This window comes from Brassica napus, chromosome C6 (assembly GCF_020379485.1).
Source record: "Brassica napus cultivar Da-Ae chromosome C6, Da-Ae, whole genome shotgun sequence".
Lineage (NCBI taxonomy): Eukaryota > Viridiplantae > Streptophyta > Magnoliopsida > Brassicales > Brassicaceae > Brassica > Brassica napus.
Window position 1 is genome coordinate 1279807 of NC_063449.1, and position 18127 is coordinate 1297933.

Below are 18127 nucleotides of genomic sequence, written 5' to 3' on the forward strand. Positions count from 1 at the left end.
TCATATCTACAGAAGTCGTCAGTAAATGTAATGAAGTACTGATGGTTTCCTCTAGCATTTATATTCATTGGGCCGCATACATCAGTATGTACAAGTTCCAATAAGTCTTTGGCTCTTTCACTGTGTCCAGTAAAATGAGCCTTAGTCATTTTACCCCAAAAAAGATTCACATTTTTCATATGATTCATAATCAGATGAGCTCAAAATTCCATCACTATGAAGATTTTGAATGTGTTTCTCATTTATGTGGCCCAAACGACAATGCCGAAGAAAAGTCTGGTTCATGTCATTAGACTTGAATCTTTTGGTACTAATATTATAGACATGCACACTTTGGTCTAGAATATAAAGTCCATTCTCTAATGGACCGCTACCATAAAAGATATCATTACGATCAAAAGAACAACACTTGTTTTTGATTGAAAACTGAAATCCTTCCAAATCCAAACAAGGAATGGAAATAATATTCCTACTTATAGCAGGTACATAGTAGCAGTTCTTAAGTTTTAAAACCAAGCCTGAAGGTAAAGACAAGTGAAATGTTCCCACGGCTAATGCAACAACTCTTGCTCCAATTTCCATGCATAGGTCCACTTGTCCTTTCTCCAAAATTCTACTGTTGCTTAGGCCATTTATATTCGTACAAATATGAGCACCATAGCCGATATCCAATACCCAAGAAGTAGAACCAGAAGTAGTAACATTTACTTCAATAATATAAATACCACTAGACAATATTTCAAAAGTCTTTTTTTTTTTTTTCAGATCTTCCAAGTAGGGTTTAAACTTTTGCTTGAGAACAATTCTCGGATTTCGATACCTTTAGAGGAAATTTGATCCATTCAATTTGTCCTTCTCAAGGGCATAGTGGAATGAAAATGGGTTGTGAGGAGTCAACATTAATAGAAGAATAACAAATATTAATATGATGTTCAGGAGTTAGAGAAATCTCAACAATTAAGAAAACTCATATTATATTCAAAACATTTTCCTCGAATGAATATAATAATCCAAGATCCATATTTCACTAAAATCCGAGTGAGCTTTGGCTCATCCCCCGAATATAAAGTTATTTAGGTAAGTAACACTTTGCTAATTATATCCAATATAATTCTTGGTTGTCAGATGACATCTTATGTCTTTTCCAACCTATGCCTCTAAGCCCAAAACCGTTTTGATAGCTTAGTCAAGTAAACCAATCTTATATTCATCTGGTAACCGTTACCATCAACCTCACTCATGTAATTGCAGACATCTTGTTCTGGCAAGTCCATCTTACAACGAAACGAGCCTTGATAGTTGATAAGATTGGGTAGACATCAAAAGTACTTGAAATTAATTGAGGAACAAAGTTCAATTCAATTTCAATTTATATTTAAAATTTATATCTAATATAAAATATAAATATAACTAATACATATCTAATTTGTATTTTAATTGAATTATAAATAATTTATTTATTTTAATCTAATTAAACTAATATATTATTTATTGAATAATATTAGTTCTAATCCAAATAGAACGATAATAAGTTGATTTAACCAAATCAATATATATATCTAAATCCATATCAACACTTTGATATGATTAAGATAGTCTACATATATTCATTTACATAAACAATTGAGACATTACTATAATGCATTTGTTAAAATGTAAATATTATATTTATATAGACAACGACTACGAGACACACAAGTTCAATTCAAGACAATACAACATATGAAAACTAATCGAATACAATAATCATAATGTCCATATTGAATAAAATTATTCTGCACATAAGCGCATTAGTTTTCAAGAGCACCACAAACAAAAACATATATCTCCATATAGGCGTTTGGTTGTCCACAATGTTCTAAATTAACATGCCTTTATACATCTAATATATAAATCAGCGTATTTGTACCGTAATCAAATTAGGGTTTTCTTAACATGCGAGCATATCAATTTATTATCTATACCAAATTATAGATTTAACAAGGTGTAATTTCAGTATTAAACAAGTAAGCTCTGATACCACTGTAGGAATTCATACCGGTTTATAACGATTTATAAATTAACCTATGAATTTAGTTTGCCTAGGTCTCATGCAAGTACTGAAATAAATCTAAATCTTAGGATTCCGAATATAACTCGTTATTCGCAGCGGAAAGATGAATAAACCAAATCGAGATTTCTAGCACTCCAAACGTCGTGTCTCTCCCGGTATCCACAAGCACACAAACTGGATCGATACGTGATGCTAGTACCGTCGAGATCAAATCTCAAGCTTTGACAAACATTTTGTCTCTATTGCTATTAGGGTTTCACGTGAGATGACTTCTCAAAACAATAGTCACATCCTCTCTTTTTTTTATAATCATCATTATAAACATAATTAGGTTAATGTGGGCTAAGCCCATATCCTTATTATTAAGAGGAGTGCACACGTTCATTAACGTGTACCTATGTCATATATTTATATTATATACATTATATAATATAACATATAAAACCCAAATATATTTATAGTTATGATCCAGTTTGCTTAGGTGTGTAACCCTGTAAGATCATATAATATTAGTAATGAATTCTCAATTCATAGATTATAATTAGTTTCTAGCAAAACATTATAACCACCTAATATTATACGATTGTCAATCTCGACACTACGACTTTAACAAGAGTAAGTACAAAGATTTTAGGACATTCCCAACAATAATATCCATGAACTAACCGGAGAATTACTCAAACATGAAAGTAGAAACACAAAGCATGGTCTGAATATATATCATAAAATAAATCAATTAAAATACCAAAGGAGTTTCAATCAATCTCTGAAGGAGACTTGATCTTCTCTCCAAACTTAAAACAAAAAATAAAAGAAAATGTAGCCGTCAACAATGGCTTAGAAACATTATATAGAGTTTAAAACACGTTCTGGGTCTTTTGTAAATAAGAGAAACTTCTGGGCTGAAACTGTAACTCTTGGCTCTTTATCAAAACTTTTCGGGCCTGAATTTGGTGGAGCGTCGATCGTCACTCCTTGAGTGTCGTTTTACGCTTTTTCATTCTCAACAACTTCCTCTTCGTGCGTCAAGCAGATCATTCTTCACTAAAACGATCATAACTTTTGATCCAGGATCCTGATTGACCTCAAACCGGTGGAATTGGAAATATAACTCAAATTTATATCTTTTGTCAAAATATGAGTTCAATCGTACCGTGGAAAGTTATCCATCCATAGCTAAACTTCTGACGCATATGTGCAGTTTTTCACCTAAAATAGCTCTTGAATCTCCAAAGTTCCCCAAAACGTACCTGAACACGAAAAGACTCCAAAAAAACTCCAAAACATATAATAAACTCCAAATAGGACTTCTATCATGATCTAAAATTGGTAATAACCATAGTATATCAATCAGAATTAACATATTTTATGGCTTTGAATAAGAAACAAGATCTTTAATATTCATTTCTTCAGATTCTATTTGATAAAATTCTTTTGGGACTCACTAGCCAAGACTACAAGAGCATTTCATAGAAGTTTATTTTTATTGGTTGTTCTACTACGGCCTGGATTCCCACACCACCTCTAGTTTGAGTGATAGAACAGATGTTTGTTGTAAACAAAAAAAAAACCTATTGGAAATAGCAGATCTACTCATACGAGTAGATCTTCTTAATGCTTGTTCCTTTTTAACTTCATGTAATTGATCATTATTGGAAACATTTTCATCATGGAGTATATGGTCATTCATTGTGTTTTACTCATTATAAGGCAACATGTTATTTACCCTAATTTCTTGAATGACTACTTCTTAGACAATGACTCCCATAACTATTGACATTCTTATAAAATCTGATTGGTTTCTATTATCACGTACTATCTGTTAGCCAATATACCTTATATCCTGTATATTTCTCATGGTTAAAAAAATCACTGATCGTTCTGAAATCTAATTTATTTTCATGTGGATTATATATTCTTGCTTTAGTTGAACATTCATATAACTTAAAATGTGCCATAATACGTTTACAGCCTTTACGTAGTTCAAAAATAATCTTGAGAACTACTTTGCTAAGAACCATATTCAATATATATAATGCATTACATAATGCATCTATCCACGAGGATAAGATAATTTTTGCTTGAACCTAACCATTTACATAAAAGTATGGTTATTCCTTTCAAATACACCATTATGCCATGGAAAACCATGCGTTGTGTACTGAATATAATTCCTAGAGTTTTGAAAATTTTTGGTAAAAACTCCAAGACATTGCCTCTTTTATCATACTTGTCATAAATTCATCACATTTATATGACCTTATGATCTTCTCTCTTATATCTTATTGGCTCTCTAATTTAATTATGAATACTTGTAATGTATCTGAAATTGAGACTTTCAGGCAATAGATAGATCAATATATATATATATATATATATTGATGCGGCCATCAAATCAGTAGCTGAACCAGAGGCCAACCAGTTGCACCAATCCGCTAACCAAAGGACCATTAAGGATACGTGTTCAGTAACAATGGTGTATCTTACCAACCAGGAGGAAGTTTGCCATGAAACCAATTTTCATGAATTGTACACTCAAAACGGAGTTAAGAACACTTGGAATCATCTTCAAAGCTACTGGTACCAGGAAAATATGAATTTTACAAACCGGAGGTTCTCCAACCCGTCCATCTGCGAGTATCCGAGTTTAGAAGTTGTTCCAAGCCCAAAGAAGAAGCGTTCCGACCAAAACCAAAGCATGGAATTCAATATGGATCTCTTATCTTTACAAAAAACCAAGAATGAGGAGAAAAGTCTACGAAAATATGGAGTTATGGCCCATTTCCCTAAACCAGTCAAACCAGTTCTGCAATTGCCTAATTTGGAGTCTCGCCGGTTCAATCTTAGTCAAACCAAACAATGGCGACCAGGAGAGGTTTATAATCATCTGAGAAATATATCCAGCGATCCAGGAGGAGTATAAGATTTCTTACCATGCACCAAAGCCCACATGATCAGGAGGATCTATTTATGGCCACACTTACCTTATTTGGAGTCTCAAGCATTCAAACTTCAACAGCTATATTTCTTTCAGTTTATGGACGAGATCAGCACTTATCAAGCTCCCAGGAAGGTCCCAAAAAAGTTATCTTATCCTCTTAAACCGTCCAGATTCAAGATTATTCAAGCTCCCCCTTTTCAAGCCAAATTCCCACAATCCCTCCAACGGCTAGTTTCCGATTTTGTGTCTTTGGAGATTTGTTTCCTTTCTTTTTACTTTATGAACGTTTTGTTTAGATCTTTCCGAGCATTATATAAGCTCTCTTAGTCCTTCATTTGTAGATACCCTCGATCTTAAGAATTTATAAAAGTTTATATGTTTTTTATCAAAGTTTGTCTTTGAATAAAATCGATTGTCTTTAGGATTCAAAGAGTGATTCTTTGCTGTCCTATTGATTTGTGGTTCATTGGTTCATTGAGAGATTCAGGAGCCTTGAAGATCACAGATTGAGAGAGTCAATCAAACCCACAGATTGAGAGAGTCAATCATCTTCTACCCCTTCACCAATTCCATCATCGATCATCAATCATCAATCCATCAATCCATCCCATTCTATCTCTATCTGTTTATTTCAGTTTCTGCTCTTATTTTCATTATTCATAAACTCATTGTTCTTCCTTTTTTTTCAGGATAGATTGGACTTAGAAGGACAGTAAGTCGGCCATCTTCACCATCTTCCCACCCGATCTCCATCTCTATCGATAAGATCGATCCATCGCCCATCCATCTTATCGACCCAGCTTCCCAACCTGTAACATTTGGTATCAGAGCTTAAAGCTCCTATATCAGGTGATATCAATCCATATATATCCCTGTTTTTGTTTCATTCCTTGCTAGTTTTCATTTATAAAACCAAAAAAGCCATAAAAATTGTTATTTGCTTCAAGTTTGAATTTATGCATTTTGTGTTCTTGAGAAAATAAAATTAAAAAAAAAGAGAGAAAGATTCTAGTTAGTTTGATCCACGAAATTCCTTTCACATATTAGTCTAGTTGTTTGCATTCATTTCCCCCAGCTCCCCTTTCCATATTTAATTTTGTATACCATAAAATCTCTCATTTTGAATTTTTTTCTCATTTATGTTGCATCCTTAAAATTAAAAAAAAGGTGTTCTGTGTTTCTATTAATCTGAAAACCAAAATAAAAATTTGTTTCTTTGTTTTATTTTATATATATTTCGTGCTGCTTCTGATATATATTAAAAAAAAAAAGAGAATCTCATCTTTGTTTCACACCTATTTCGTGCATACCATATAGTAGTTATATTGTGCATTTAAATATATGTAAAAAAAACCATTTAGTCATTTTTGCATTAGTTCATTTCCTAGTTTCCTTTTTCGGTTCATTTGCATTTAAAAAAAATAAAAATTTGTTTTTCCTACGTAGCGACCGAGCTGAATGGACGTTTGGTCGCTATGTAGCGACTGAGCTTTGGATCGAACTCGGTCGCTACGTAGCGACCGAGCGGAGCACGTGTTTTGTCGCTGCGTAGCGATCCTTCTCGAACTCTTGTCCGATGATTCGCGTTTCTTCCGCAAAGCTTTTCGTAAAGAAGAATCTATTTCGAAAAAGTATTTGTCGAAGAATTTTTCTTCTTCTGGGATTTGGACGTTAACTTCTTTGTAACCGTTTTCGACCCCAACAGTTAGCCCCCCAGCTCGTTAGAGTCGAGACTCTTGCGGGCGGCTTGACGATTTTGGCGAAGTTAGGCGTATTGAACGAAGTTTACTTCAAACTCCGCGGAAGAGAATTCTCGAGAAAATGTTTATTTTAAAAAATATAAAATCCTGAGCCCATACTTTTATAAGTAGTGAGCTCTTGTCATTCATTTGCTTCACACCTTTCCTTCTTCAAACCTTCAAAAACTCTCTAGCTCCAAATCTCTTGTTTTTAACATGTCTTCTTCCCATGGTGACAAGCGAAGTTCCGATGTGGAGATGGGCGAGGCTACATCTCCGGCGCCGATTCCGACTTTTCCGGTCGAAGCGCCGGCTTGCGTTGCCGATCATCTCTCCTTTCGAGAGAAATTAGTTCGTCGCCAAGCTGAGAAAGAAATGGTTCGAGCCGGCGCCGAGTTACCGTCCTCTTCTGCACTGGCCGTTGCTCTGGGTCATGGGACCGAGGGCGTAACTCCGCAAGATACGGGAACTCTCGCAGGCTCGGTTGTTCCGGATGCTTCGGCTTTACCTGCTGGATCGTCCACGACTCCGATTCTCGTCGAAGATAAGGGGAGGGCCGCTGACTCTATGCCGTCTCCTCCGGCCAGGAAGGAGATCGTTCTCGCGCTGCACGCTCCTAGTGTTGTTCCGGTTACTCAGCCTAAGGGCCGGAAGAGGAAGTTTACCAAGGGCGGTGATGGGGAATCTTCGCAGCAAGGAGGCTCGAGCATAGCGTCGGGGCTTCGCGGAAAGGTTTGTCGCTCACTCACTTTCTTGATCATTGTATATTTTTCTAAAAGACAAAGAATCTCTCACTTTCTTCTCGTTTCGCAGTTCGTGTCCTTGATCGACGGGATGATCAGCGAGTGCGGTTCTGAGACCAGTCGTCTTACCGGGGAGTTGTTGGAACTTCGGGGTAGATGGTCCGAAACTGAGGCCATGCTGACGGCTGTCAAGGGTTCTCACTCCGTGAAAGTGTTGAAACTTGAGATCGCGATAGGGGAGCTCGAGAGGGCCCTCGGGAAGACGGCGAGTTCATTGCTCAAGGAGAAGAAAGCCAGGAAGGCCAAATCTTCAGAGGTTCGTCGTCTTCAGCGTCAGATTGAGAATGATGCATGATTAGTGAGCCGCGGGATTCAAGAGGCCAAGGACGCTCTTAGTTCTGAGTTCCAAGCTCGCTTGGCGAAGATCTCTGCCTTTCTAGGCTCTCTCGAGTGCATTCGGAACAGGGATTTAGCCTTGGCGACGATCGAGGGCGGGATGGCCGTGGTTCAGTCATTCCAAGGTGAGACTCCTCCGACCTTAGAGGCCGAAGAGGCCCGACTGTCCGGCTGCAAGGGAGATTTGGCAGTCGTGGATGGAGATTTCGATCTCATCCTAGCTGACCTGAAATCCGCGTGCCTCCTTCCGACGTGTTCAGAAGGCCTTGAGGGGAAAGATCCCGTACTCGGGGGTGACGCGGCTCCAGGTTTAGATGAAGCGACGGGTGAAGAGGAAGCGTGAGCTCTTAGGATGACTTTGGTTAGATCTCTTGCTGGAGATTTTTTTTATGTTTGATGTTTCAGCTTTAAATGGCTTTATTTCGTGTTTCGGGACTGGCCGTGTGTGGCTTCGAATCCCCGCCGCTCTGCAGCTTTTATGACAAGATGGTCGAGTTGCATTTTTCATAAGCTTACGTATGGAGTGGAAGAAGGGTGATGAGTTGTCGTCTCAAATCCTTTTTCGATGTGAAATGTTTTGTTGAGATGTTTTGGGATCTCGTATCTTTTGGATATCATGCCTTGAGATGTTAGAGACCAGTGCGCTGGGTTTAGGGCAAGACCTAGGTTTACTTTCGGTTTAAGATTTTGTGCGGTGACTAGTCGGCTATCGATTTATATGTTGCGATTTTAACCTGATTCGTACCGATTTAAAGTCCGCGATAGGTTCTCGGCTTATATGACTTGTTAGATACGAATAGAGCATCTCTCCGGAGACAATTTTTAAGCCAACCGGAAGTGCTGGACCAAAATTTCGGGTTTCTTTTATAGGGCTATTATCCTTGTGTCGGATGTACGAGAGTCATCTTCGTAAGATGACTATGTCTGTTTAGGACGTTCGAGAGTTCGATGTGATCAGCACCGAACTTGGCAGCAAATGCCGTTGTTTAGAGTTTTTGCGCAAGATATGTGTTAAAATGTTCATCATTTTTTGACGGAGTGTCCGTTTTCGTCGTTCAGAAGAAGTAATCCTTGAAGCATCTCTCGCGACGTCTCGCGATGCCAATGGCTGCTTCTTCCTAACGGCTGATTTATCTTCGAAATTCAAAAATGTTTTGCGGATAAAAGATAATTTGCTTGGTTGAGATATGTCGGAAACATCGAAGGCGTGGTCGGATGTTTTCGAGTTTGAGAGTATACGAGTATACGTATCCACTCCCCCCCTTTTTGATGAGGGGGGACAGCTGAATTTGCCTTTTGACAAACTGCCTACGTACTCCTTATGGAGATCAAGCCGTCTCGTAGTTCGGTGATTGCGAGTTGGTCAGTGATAGTATTTTTTGAGATGCATCGCGTTCCAGGTCCTTGGAATTTTTTTGCCTTGCATGTTGGCTATTTCGTAGGAGCCTGATCGGACGATTCTTTCGATTTTATAGGGTCCTTCCCAGTTTGCTCCGAGTTTTCCCGCGTTTCGTTCAGCGGTGTTTTGGAAGACTTTGCGAAGGACTAGATCTCCCTGATTAAATCTGCGATTCCGTACGTTGGAATTGTAGTACTTCGCGGCTGCGTGTTGGTACTTTGGATTCGGATGAGCGCTCGATCCCGGCGCTCGTTAATGAGATCGAGGTCGTCGAGGAGCATTGCGTTATTGAGCTCCTCTCGTTCGGGAAGTAATCTTCTTCGAACACCGAGGAATTCTACTTCTGCGGGAATCATGCATTCCGTTCCGTACACCAGAGCGAAAGGGGTTTCTCATGTTGCTCGCCTCGGGGTGGTACGGTGGGACCAGAGGACTCCCTCGAGTTTGTCGGCCCACCTGCCTTTTTTGGCCTCTAAGCGTTTCTTCAGTCCGTCGAGAATGGTTTTATTAATCGTTTCAGCTTTCCGTTACACTGCGGATATCTAGGCGTTGATTTGCTAAGCCGTATCTTCCATTTTTCGCAGAACGCCTCGAACCGGCTGGAGATAAACTGAGATCTGTTATCGGTTACGATTTCGTAAGGAACTCCATGCCTACAGATGATGTTTTTCCATACGAAACTTTCGACTTGGACATCTTTTATACTTGCGTACGAATCTGCCTCTACCCATTTTGAAAAGAAATCGGTGAGGACTAAAAGGAAACGCTTTTGCTCTGAATTATGAAGGGGACCGACGATGTCCATGGCCCAGCACATAAAAGGATAGGGTGATGTGATGGAGGAGAGGACTTCGGCTGGTTGTCGGATGGTTGGAGCATGCCTTTGGCATTTTTCGCATTTTCGTGCGAACTTCTCGCAATCTCCGATCATCGTTGGCCAGTAGTATCCATGGCGTTTGATTTTCACTGCCAGTGATCTTCCGCCGGAATGATTGCCGCAGGACCCATAATGTACTTCTTCCATCACTTTTTTCGCTTCTTCCCCTTCCAGGCATGTCATGAGGGTCCGGAGAATCTCCATTTGTAAATTTTGCCGTCTACTGTTACGTAGCGCGCGGCCTGTGTTCGGACTTTGCGGGCTGCCCATTTCTCGGTGGGCAGGCGTCCGTCGATAATGTAGTCTTGAATTTTCTTCAGCCACGGGGTATCGCAGCCGTAATCAGATTGCTCTGATTGCGGTTGTATTGCTACTTCTTCTTTTTCGTCATCTTGACCTTCTATGAGGTTGACGACGATTGGTGGTCCGATGCTCGGGTGTTCCATGAACTCGACCGGAATTACCCTTTTAAGTCCTGGATCAGAACTTGATGCTAAGGCCGCGAGAGCATCTGCCTGGATGTTTTCGGAACGGGGAATTCGCGTGAGGGCAAAACAGTCAAACTTTTGAGCTAGTTTTCGGACCAGTTTGAGGTACGCATCCATCCATTCGTCCCTGGCTTCATACTCTATGATGTACTGACTTGCCACTAACTGGGAATCGCAGTAAGCGTGGATGTTTCGTATCCTCAAGCCGTGAGCCAAACGCAGTCCTGCGACGAGTGCTTCGTATTCGGCTTCGTTGTTTGAGGCGTGGAATTCCAGCCTAAATGATTGCTCTAAGATCTCGTTCGTTGGAGAAGTGAGGCGAATTCCGACTCCTGATCCCTGCTTGGACGAGGATCCATCGACGTGAAGGAGCCAAGTGGAATTTGGTTCCTCGTTGGTTATGGTCTCTGTCGGTAATTCGACCAAGAAGTCCACAAGCACTTGTGACTTTGCGCTTGTTCTCGGTCGGTACTCGATATTGTATTCTCTCAGTTATACCGCCCATTTGGCTAATCGGCCCGATTGACTCGGGCTATGCAGGATCGTTCGTAGGGGAAAAGTCGTGAGGACGACGATCGTGTGGGATTGGAAATATGGTCTTAGTTTTCGGGCCGATGTTACGACCGCGCATGCTAATTTTTCCATTAGCAGGTATCTAGATTCGGCATCCACAAGAACAATGGTTCCCCCTCCACTGGTTTTGCGAGGACTGGGGGGGAAGCCAAATACCGCTTCAGCTGTTGGAAAGCGTTTTCGCATTCTTCCGACCATTCAAATTTTTTATTTACCTGTAAGATATCATAGAAAGGCAGGCACTTGTCTGTTGATCGCGAAATAAAACGGTTAAGTGCCGCGACTCTACCGGTCAACCTCTGGACTTCCCGCTTATTCTTCGGCGAAGCCATCTCGATCAGTGCGTTGATCTATTTTCGATTAGCCTCGATGCCACGGAGTGTGACTAGGTAGCCGAGGAATTCCCCTGATGCCACGGTGAATTTGCATTTTGTCGGGTTGAACTTCATGTTATGGGAATTTAACTGCACGAAACATTCCTCGAGATGTGATACGTGATCCTTTGCTTGGGGGGATTTGACGAGCATGTCGTCGATATAAACATCCATCGTTTTACCGAGTTGTTGAGAGAACATACGGTTCACGAGTCGTTGGTAAGTTGCGCCAGCATTTTTGAGGCCGAAGGGCATTACCCTGTAGCAATAGGTTCCGCGATCGGTAATGAACGCAGTCTTTTCGCGATCGTCAGGGTTCATCATAATTTGGTTGTAACCTGAGAAGGCGTCCATGAAAGACAAAAGTTCGTTTCCTGCCGTTGCTTCTACCAATCGATCGATGTGTGGCAGGGGGAAACTATCTTTTGGACAGGCCTTGTTTAGGTCGGTAAAATCCACGCAAACTCGCCATTTTTCGTTTTTCTTTTTGACTACTACGGGGTTGGCGAGCCAGTCTGGATACCTCACTTCTGTTATTGACCCGACTTTTAGCAATTTTTCGACCTCGTCGTTGACCGCGGAAGCTCGTTCAGGTCCTAGCTTCCGCTTTTTTTGTTTGACGGGCTTGAAAGTCGGATCGATATATAATTCGTGACACGTTATGTCAATGTCAATCCCTGGCATATCTTCTGCGGCCCATGCGAAAGTATTGAGGTTCTTTTTTAGACAGGTTACGAGCTCTGTCCTCAAAGGCTAGCGGAGATTGGCTCCGATTTCGACGCATCGTTCCGGAGATGCTTCGTCGAGACAGACTGTGACCACAGGCTCGCAAGTTGGTTCGCGTTTTTCCTCTAGGGCCGCGATGTTACGAGACTGCCAGTAGAGTTCAGCCGAATCTTGACTTCGCGAACCTTGGTCGGAGACCTTTTTCTCTGTTTTTCTAGGAACAGTCTCGAGGTCTGGTCTTTTTCGTTTTTGTTCTGCGGCGTAACACACTTGTGATACTCTTGGGTTTCCCCATATTACCTCGATTCCGTTAGGGGTTGGAAACTTGAGGCAAAGATGGTACATGGATGGGATGGCACGCATGGCGTTCAACCATGGTGTTCCCATGATAACGTTGTAAGATGCAAGACGGTCAACAACTAGAAACTTTGTGACTCTTGTCACGGTTCTGATTTTGACTGCAAGATTAATCGATCCGTAGGCCATGGTCGTTTCTCCTGAAAGTCCCAGTAGTGGGCTAGGGTATTTCACGATTTCGGATTGATCAATGCCCATTATCTTGAGAGTATCTTTGAAGATGATATCAGCTGAACTTCCGGTGTCGATTAACACCCTTGCGACGTCGATATCTCGGATCGTCAGTTCGATAACAAGGAGATCGTTTCGAGGTTTGGCTCGATCGACCATTGCTCCCCCCTTGAACCAGATGACGTTCGCCCACGTTGAGTCTTGCATATCGTTCCTGATCGTTGAGTGGTTTTTGCGGGTTAGATTGATCCGTACCCCCCTCCTTCTAGCGCCAAACTGTGGGAACCGAAATTCGCACTGTCGATTTCCGTTTAAATAAGGAAACTAGGAAAACTCTAATTTCTCAGAGGTCCCGGATATCTGCTAATACCACACGCCAAGCAAATCAAAACACAATAATGACAACGAAGAAGTATAAAAATCGTAAGAAGAGAGCAAGGAGAAGTCTTATTCAGAATTTGCGTATGATCGTTTACAACAAGGTTTAAGCCTGGGCTCGAGAGCTGTCGGCGAGATTCCTAGTTCTAGCAACCCTAGGACGACTAAACCTAATTGAGTCGCAGCTCGAAATAACAAAAACGGAAAGTTTTCCTAATTACTCTAAGTGCTAAGTTTTCTCTCCAAAAGTTCCTCCTCATGCCTCTCGCCTAGGACCCCTTATATACTGGCTCCAAGGTCTGTTTACGTTTTTCCTCTTCTGCCCTCAAGCTGCCATAGCATAAAAATGGAGATATTCCATTTTTTCCGATCTTCGTAATTATCTTCAAAATTTCGTATTTATCCGCGGAAACTTGACATTTATCTTCCCTTGCGAACCAAGCGTAAACCGACAAGCGGTTTACGGGCTGTTGGTTAAGAAATCGTAAGTTGGGCCTCGAGTCATGTCTTAGGTCCCTTTGGGCCGTCTTTCGACTCGAAGTGTTTATTACGGCTTCTTTCGATAAATAATGAAATTTCCGCGGTTTTTACGGTATAGTTGGATTGATAATCTTAGAAATGGCGGGGTACGTGAGATGGGTTCGCTACAGTATTCGGGAGATAGCATCGAAGCGTAGACGAGAATGCATGGACTGATGTCGTATCGACGTTTCGGAAGAGCTCGGTCTCTACGTAGCGACCGAGCGCTCGATCGCTACGTAGCGACCGAACGTTGGTTCGAGCTCGGTCGCTACGTAGCGACCAAGCGGAATGGACGTTTGGTCGCTATGTAGCCATTGAGCTTTGGATCGAACTTGGTCGCTACGTAGCGACCGAGCGGAGCACGTGTTTGGTCACTGCGTAGCGATCCTTCTCGAGCTCTTGTCCGATGATTCGTGTTTCTTCCGCAAAGCTTTTCGTAAAGAAGAATCTATTTCGAAAAAGTATTTGTCGAAGAATTTTTCTTCTTCGGGGATTTGGACGTTAACTTCGTCGTAACCGTTTTCGACCACAACACGGTTCTTCCTGAAAATTGCTATTACTACTACTAGCTTCAATCTGATCATAATTATAACATTCTCCATGTAGAAACCAGATATAGTAATTTGACGTGAAACCTCTATTTATTAAATGCTTCCAACCATTTTCACGATTTGCCAATTTCGAATTGTTGCATTTCTGACAAGGACAGAACATCTTACCACTTTCTTGGGCGAGCGGTGTGGAATCTGCTTGATGCATAAATGTCCCCAGCCCCGCAAGGTATTCTTTCGTCACTCTCCCGTTAGCATCTCTATGCATATACATCCACCTCCGCAACTCAAAAATATTAACGTTTTTTTTTTCTCGTTGGTGTGTTTAAAATGATGTTAAAATGTCCATATTTATAGGAAATTTTCAAATCTGGTAATTGTAATTTTCCAAGGAATTTACGACGAAATTTAGTTGGGTGGCCGAAAAAAACATGTTACAACTACAAAGTTGGTGGATTCAAAATTTCTTCGCTAAGTAGACGTAAAATATTTCCTCGTAAAGCACACGCTACATTTACGTCGAGTTTACGAGGAAAGCGTATTTCCTCGTAAAAGCCACGTGACATTACATCGACTTTACGACGAAATCATTTCATCGTTATTTTACGAGGAAATAACGCTGATTTTATATTTCCTCGTAAGTTCCTAGCAAAGTCGACGTAAACTTACGAGGATTACTTTTACTCGTTAAATTTCCTCGCTAAACTTGTGTTTTCTTGTAGTGTTATTTTATTTCAAAATATGTGGTTTCACATTTACAATAACGAATTTTCAGACAAAATGGCTAACTGTTGTAAAACAAGAGAATAGAATCTGTATGTTTATGTATATTTCATAAACATAAGGAGCCCTTTATATATAGGGAATTACACCGTCATAGAATAATGGAAAGACTAAAGAAGGGAAATACAAAAAGGAAAGAGTACAAATCATAATCTAATAAGGAAAAGGCAAGATGTCGATTCTCTCTCTCTCTCTCTCCTCACGGTCGACTCTCTCTCTCTCTCTCTAGCATTGGGCCAGTTATGAACCGGACAGGTTATGGACATCCACAATATGATTTATAACACTCCCCTTGGATGTCATAACCATACAGGGATTGTAATACGCTTTAGATGTTGCCTCGTTAAAACCTTACCAGGAAAACCCAATGGGACAAAACCATGGTGAAGGAAAAAGAGTACAACATGTATTACTCCCCCTGTTCTGAACAACTCGCGGCTGGCCTCATGAACAGCCAAGATCTCTGAATGGTTTGAAGATGTGGCCGCGATCGTCTGCTTCATGGAACCCCATGATATGGCTGTTCCACCATGTGTGAAAACATATCCTGTCTGTGATCGAGCATTGTGTGGATCCGAAAGATAACCTGCATCAGCAAAATCAACTAAACCTTCTTTGTTTTGGTTAGTATAAAATAAACCCAAATCTTTCGTTCCCTGCAGGTAATGAAGAATATGTTTAATCTCGTCCCAGTGCCTTTGGGTTAGACAAGAGCTAAATCTAGACAATAGATTCATGGCAAAACATATATTTGGTCGTGTGTGACTTGCCAGATACATCAAAGCTCCTATGGCACTGAGATATGGCACTTCGGGACCAAAGACATCTTCATCGTCCATCTTAGGATGTAATAGATCAATGTCCAGGCCGAGAGACCTCACGACCATGGGGCTAGATAAGGGGTGAGACTCGGCCATGTTGAATCTCTTGAGTACTTTTTCTGTATATGCCATTTGATGCACAAGGATTCCATCTCTTATGTACTCAAGCTGTAATCCCAAACAAAACTTTATTTTTCCAAGATCTTTCATCTCGAATTCTTTCTTAAGATATTCAACTATTTGGGAGATTTCTCCAGAGGTTCTTAGGATATTTAAATCATCAAAATACACTGCTATGATCACAAAGCCCTGGCCGAATTTCCTTATAAAGATACAAGGGCTGATCGGATCATTCTTATATCCTTCTTTCACTAAGTATTCACTTAGTCTATTGTACCACATTCGGCCTGATTGTTTCAATCCATAAAGTGACATATTCAACTTTATACAGTGTTGTTCTCGAGTACTCGATTTGTTTTTCAACTCTATACCCTCTGGTACTTTCATATAAATCTCATTATCCAGTGACCCATATAAGTATGCAGTTACAACATCCATTAACCGCAAGTCTATTTTTTTCTCTTATAGCCAGACTTATCAGGAATCTAAAAGTAGTAGCATCCACCACAAGGGAGTACGTCTCCTCATAATATATTCCTGGTCTTTGTGAGAATCCTTGTGCAACAAGCCGTGCTTTATATCTAACGACATTACCATGTTCATTTCTCTTTCTCACAAAGACCCACTTATGGCCGACTGGTTTAACATCATAAGGTGTCCGGACTATTGGTCCAAAGACATCTCTCTTCTTTAAAGAGTTTAACTCCACGTTTATAGTTTCTTTCCATTTGATCCAATCTGATCGTTGAGTGCACTCATAAATAGACGTGGGTTCATGATCCCCATTATCATCCATGATTTCAAGTGGTACATTGCATGCAAATATATCATTAATGTCGACATTCTTTCTGTTCCATTGTATCCCAGACAAGACATAGTTTATTGAGATCTCATTATTATCAGGACCTTCAGTACCTTGAATCTTGGCGTCCCAAGAATCAATATTAGATACATCAGGGCCGGCCGCATCTAAGCATTCATGATCGGCCGCGATCGCTATTAGGGCTTTGGGATCGGCTGCGGCTAAGTCCCGGGATTTAGGAACGGCCGCGGTCGTGTCTAGGGTTTTAACAACCTCAGTTTCATTATCTGCACCTTTCTTAGTTTTCCGAGGGTTCTTATCTTTGGAACCTATTGGTCTACCATGTTTCAAACGTTGTCTAGACTCTGTAGCAACTTGATTGTGTCCCTCTTGAACATCAATTCTTATTGGTGCATTAGCAGCTGGTATATATGACTTAGTCACTCTTTTCGGGTCAGCAAAGGAATCTGGCAATTGATTAGCTAGCTTTTGTAAATGTATAATCTTTTGGACTTCTAAATCACACTCTTTGAGTCTGAGGATCTTGCCAAGATAAGGATGTTTGATTCCATGTAATTTCTTTTACCAGTTTACTGCTATCTCCCCCTAATGTTTGATGTTCGTATTCATCAAAGTGACAATCTGCATACTTGGCCTTAAATAAATCACCTGTAGTTGGCTCAAGGTATTTTATAATCGTGAGAGAATCATATCCAACATATATCTCCATCCTCCTTTGAGGTCCCATCTTTGTTCTCTGTGGTGGTGCAATTGGCACATAGACTGCACAGCCAAATGTCTTAAGATGGGATATGTCTGGCTCATGACCCGTAAGCAATTGTGATGGATAATATTTATGTTCACTAGACGGTCTGATACGAATCAGTCCGGCCGCGTGCAAGACCGCGTGTCCCTAAGCTGTGGCCGGAAGCTTAGACATCATAAGCAATGGTCTAGCTATTAGCTGAATTCGTTTTATGAATGATTCGGCCAAGCCATTCTGTGTATGTATATGTGCCATGGAGTGTTCCACACTTACCCCCATGGACATACAGTAATCATTAAACGCTTGGGACGTGAACTCACCAGCATTGGTCTCTATCATTTCGACCTTAGCATAGTAAAAGGCCAGTAGAGAGAGCATGTATAGACTCTAGGACTTTCTTATAGCCTTGGCCGATCTCTATGATCTGAAGGAACTATTTGTTTCCTTCGCCCTTAGTCTCAATATGAAAGCCATTCGAATGAATGGCTTTAAAGCTCAATAGGCTTCTCTTAGAGCTGGGTGAATACAATGCATCAGATATCTCTAG